Here is a 5,543-nt window from a genome sequence, read left to right on the forward strand (position 1 = left end):
GCATTTTTGTTTTATTTACATTATTTTGATAGAAATGAAGGTGACCTTCAATTTTTTAAATGGAATGCTATACATTTTTTTATGTCGTATGAAAGCGTGTGTCAAGACGAATTCATCCATCTACTACACATTGATCTTCAAGGTCATGCAAGGTTAGAAATGGAAGAAACAATTTGAATATTGCGTACCAATGTCTTTACAAGTATTCTTTATTAATGAGGCTACAACAAATGTTCAAAATGGCTTCCTTGCGCACGAATGCACATTTCGGCTATGTTAATTACGTTTTTAGTAGCTTCTTCTAATTTGGTCCCAGTTATTAATCCACATGCTTGTGTTATTTTAGTTTTCAAGTCGTTTATATCGCTGGGCTGTGTCTCATAAACTAGTTCTTTAATAGTACCCCATAAAGAAAAGTCCAGAGGTGATAGATCTGGAGATCTTGCAGGCTACTTCACAGGTCCGTATGTTCCAATCCATCGGTTTTGAAATATGTCGTTAAGATAATTTCTTACGGTTCTACTGTTATGTGGTGGGGCCCCATCTTGTTGGAAGTACATACCTTGCGTAATGGATAGTGGCAGATCTTCCCAATAATCTCTAAATTGGGTATTTAAAAACTCTAAATATCTTTCCCCATTTAATATTCCATTATAAAAATATTGGTACGCAATATTCAAATTGTTTCTTCTATTTCTGACCTTGCATGACCTTGAAGGTCAATGTGTAGTAGATGGATGAATTCGTCTTGACACACGCTTTCATACGACATAAAAAAATGTATAGCATTCTATTTAAAAAATTGAAGGTCACCTTCATTTCTATCAAAATAATGTAAATAAAACAAAAATGCGGGTGCCTACCATGGCTATAATTCTAAAGAAAAGTATTTTACTATTATTTAGTTTTTAAGGTTCATTGTTTTTAAGTACTATTTAAATTAATTCTTCGTGTACCATCCCTATGTACAGGCAACTATGTTTGCCTCTATAGGATGCCTTACTAAGGCATATGTATATGGTTTAAATAAATAAATAAATAAATATATATACTCTTTCATACAGAATTATTTATGTCTCACTTTATTCTCAGTCTGTCTCTTTCTTCGTTCAGAACGTACGCCGCACCCCTATCGTCAGCGGCTGACATAACTTTCATACGTTTCATCGACTATTTCCAGTGCATTACGCTCGGCCTCCTTTACTCTAGTATCCATGGGCTGCACGCTGAAGGTAAAAAAAATCGAACTAAATATAAATTTGTATTTTTATTTTATTTATTACTATATTATAATAAAGGCATCAACGACGATAATCTACGGGCTTCCACATCACCCAAGAGGTGCCGTAGTCAATGCGTTCCCATTATTTAACGTAGCGGGTCTTCAGTAGGCCTGTACTACGATCGACGATAACAACATCAGACAAATGATCCATTTAAATAATTAGGGTATAAGCAAATCACGATAACGTAAAAAAATGGTTTGACTGAAAAATCTAAATAACATACGCTCTGTAGTAAGAAATAAATTTTGTTCATCGAAGATGAATACTAAAATTCTCGATTATATCTCTATCAAGAGACTCGGTCGAGTCTCGCGCCAAGTACAGGCAACCGGCTGTACAGGGCGCAGCGCGCCGAGACTCTTTACTCGAGTCAACTCATTATACCCGTGTTTGGAACGAAATATCTTATGAACCGCTATATATGAGGAAAAGTTATTGATACATTCACTATAGGAATTGAAGGTTCTGAAGCGATTGCCACCAAAATCAATACGATTAGTGTACAGGATTACGACGTATTCACATGGCGAGCGAGATGATTTTATTTCAGGTCCGTCGTCGTCGTCGTCGTCTTCGCACGTCCATCGCATTTTTTACACGACAGATGGCGCCGACTGCTTTGCCTTCTTTACCTATTTGTACTCTGGATGCTGTTGGTAATTTACGAATACACAACACAATCAAATACACTTTGTACGTGAAGCTACCGTTCACACCGAATTTCCAGTTGACATAAGGCTGCTTTCACAATAGTATAGAATTATTAAGGCTTTCATGTGGAGCGCGTGTGTATGCGTGTACGTATGTGTGTATGTGTGTGCTTTAACATAGTTCCTCGTATTTTAGGTGACAATTTTTAGATCAAAATCCTTTTATATTCAGGTGCCCATTAATGTCAAACCTCTATAGTATAGGTACTTTTCATTTATGCCAGACCTCATTCTCATATACTTGAGTAAGAGAGTACCTCCGTCAGTACATGGTGTGGATTCCAGTATGCATAACATCCTAAATATATATATTTATAAGGATATAAAGATTATGAGGAATTTAACACTTAATCAAACCACTTGCAAAAAATAGACAGAGTATGACCAGTTAAAGTAAGTAAATCCATAAGTTATGCATAATATATCAGTGTATGTTTTAATCCATTGAGACTGCATAGCAAGTCAATATATATTTATATTGAAATTTTAAAACAGCACATCAGACTCTGACTCAACTGTTATTCGTATAATATTTCTACAAACAATAAGTAGGCAAAGATATTTAATATGTCATTCATCTGGTAATATGTATGATACTTTACAACTGAAATTTATAATTAAAATACTATACACAATTGCCAATACCATTAAGTGCAACAAAGAGACTTGAATTTAGCAGATAGTAACAGTATCGTATTTGTTATAAAAGATATATTCTAATATTTATTATGTTCTTGTTGAAATAGAAAACAAAAATTTAGAATAATTAATACTACAATATATTGTATCGCACTAGATTAGTTGAGTGATTGCCTTAAGATATCGAATGAGGACTTTACAAATATTATATCTATAATACTCTTTTAGTTCAAGTATATTTACCCTTCATTCCAGTAAATATTATTAATTATTAGAAACTAATCACATGTGAGTTTTGATAAAAATTTTCATACAAAATTCAAAGATTAATTTTATTTTTATCTATTAAACATTCAACCGCAGATTTCATAAAAACAAATTAAATGAAAAATATATATTTTGAAGAAAAATTTACTTTGATTTTTGGTTTGAACTAAATGTGTAACTGATTGTAAGCGTGCAAATGAGGAGGAAATCTTCTTTCCTCATGGTAATCTTTTGGTGTCACGTCTATGATTATCACGGTAGAAAGCTTACGAAGATTCCTAAATGACTCAACTTCTTTCTAAATGAATTTCATTTTACATTTAACAATATATTTTCCTTTCAAATTTATATATATTTTTGTGTTTCTAAGAAAAATCAATTTATAAATTATATTTATATGGCTTTTAACATTTTCGACAACGCAATATATTTATCTGATTAGTGACATTGCAATGTATTTATATTTTATATTTGTTTAACAATGCAGATTTCAGTGTTTAAAACTTTTTTCATATATCCTATTGAACAACAAAAACTTGTGATATCCCCCAAAAAATACTTACGTGTAAAAAACTACGCCAAGTACAGGATTGCTGTGAATTCCTCTAACAATAAGTATTGATATCATATTATTGAGGCCAAGTACATAAGTCATTACATGTTTTCCTATTATATGATCTAGCACTGGCCCATTATTTTAATTATATTTTCAATATTTCCTATAACGTTTTCGCTACTCTTTTATGTTACTGCTGCTTCCCGTATTTAATTATGGTTTAATGGTGATTTAATAATTAATAAAACTTTAGGTGATTCCTTATCGAGTACTACTTGGCGGGTCCGTGCCAGGAATTCCAAAGTACTTACTTTGCACGTGCTCATAGTATTCTAATGCTGTATGTTTGTTATTAAGCTTTTACCGTGTTTATTTTTGACGAGTTATTGTTAATATGCTTTCTATAGGAAATTGGTACTGGTTTTGTACCAAATTTATATCAAGAAATGCACGGACCCGCCACGTAGTACTCGATAAGGAATCACCTAAAGTTTTATTAATTATTAAATCACCATTAAATCATAATTAAATACGAGAAGCAGCAGTAACATATAAGAGTAGCGAAAACGTTATAGGAAATATTGAAAATATAATTAAAATGATGGGCCAGTACTAGATCATATAATAGGAAAACATGTAGTGACTTATGTACTTGGCCTCAATAATATGATATCAATACTTTTTGTTAGAGGAATTCACAGCAATCCTGTACTTGGCGTAGTTTTTTACACGTAAGTGTTTTTTGGGGGATTTAACTGGACTAATGCTGTGTTGTTTATCTCGATATAGGTATATTACATTATATAGATGCACTTGACCAGGTGCATACTTATTTACAAATGTACACGTATACATAAGCAAATATACTATACATTGTAACGTGGCGTCCGTGGAACGGCCAGTCACATAAAAGCGTAGGGGCACGAAGAGTCGTGTCGCCGACAAAAGCCGCCAAGAGAATGCCAATGACGACGAAGGTTCTTGGCAAGGGGAAGCCGTGGAGAGAAACCGGCACCGCCGAGCCCAAAAACCGGGCGGGCTCGGGTAAGATCGGCGCCGCCCGGAGACTGGCGGGCGGTGGGCGCCGAAAAGCGAAGAGCGGACCGAGGCGAGAGTAAAGGCACGAGTTCGGGTGAACTCTGGATTCTGCAGGCATCCTCGGACCGGGGGCCAAAAGGGGGCCACTTCGTTGTGAACCGCGGAACGGGAATACCGAAAATCGGCGGATAAGGTATCGCGATTTTTTCTGGGTTGAGTGTGGTGAGAATGTGTGAGATTTGCAGCACCTGTTGGGCAACATGGTTTTTCCCCGGACGTGATATGGAATTGGATCTATTGACGACGTCGGCGCTCCTACGGAACTCAGAGGATAGAGGAAGGAGATGGCCGACGAGGAGGAAAATTGCCAACTACCACCACCCAAGCGACGAGGAAGAAAAGTACGGTTCACTGGAAGATTCGGTAAGTGCAGTTTAGGCGACCGCCCCGAAGCCATGCAGCCGGGGATGAAGCGCATCCGTGGGTGCATCTTGGCACGAGGAGTGGGGGGCCGCGGGCCTCGCCACGGGTCCTGGCGGTTGCAGATTCGAACCGACCACCGTCAACAGGGATGACCTCCGCGACCGCGTGGTCTATTAGAATTGTATAGAGCCGCGCTCGTATACATCACCCGACTGTACTCGTTTACCTAGGCAAAATAAAGGGCGATTGTTGGAATTAAATCCCACCGTGTTAGTCATTACCAAAGAAGCCGGCTGATGCCTGTAGATACTCGCAGCCCTCACGTTCCCCTCTACCATGTCGGATTAGGAGCTAGCGGGAAGATTCGGTCGAGAAGACTCCCGGAATTCACATGCCGCGGATTAGAAATTAAAGGTCCGACGAGTCAGGCTGGTGCAAGGATGCACCTGGCGCCCAAGGGATCCGCAGAATGCCACATTGGGGACGCGGATAGAACGTAGGTTAGGAAATATTACTACTACTATCTTCTGAGAGCCACTTGAAACCGTAAGCGACTCTCGATATCAACAGCGACTGAAGCATAAAGATTCGGTGATCGCGACAATCATCAGTAAACCACGATGG

At 37.4% G+C, this 5,543-nt stretch overlaps 1 protein-coding gene across 1 annotated transcript in view; it reads right to left on the reverse strand.

Annotated features, from left to right (window-relative positions):
- The window catches only part of LOC107268555 (cyclic AMP-dependent transcription factor ATF-6 beta), a 25,995-nt gene extending 24,809 nt beyond the window's left edge, over positions 1-1,186 (reverse strand). Inside the window, exon 1 of the mRNA XM_025086008.1 lies at positions 1,082-1,186. The gene's annotated coding sequence lies outside the window, so the exon portion shown is untranslated. The remainder of the gene's footprint in view (positions 1-1,081) is intronic.
- Positions 1,187-5,543: the final 4,357 nt, after the last annotated feature.

This window comes from Cephus cinctus, unplaced genomic scaffold (genome assembly GCF_000341935.2).
Source record: "Cephus cinctus unplaced genomic scaffold, Ccin1 Ccin1_scaffold0055, whole genome shotgun sequence".
Lineage (NCBI taxonomy): Eukaryota > Metazoa > Arthropoda > Insecta > Hymenoptera > Cephidae > Cephus > Cephus cinctus.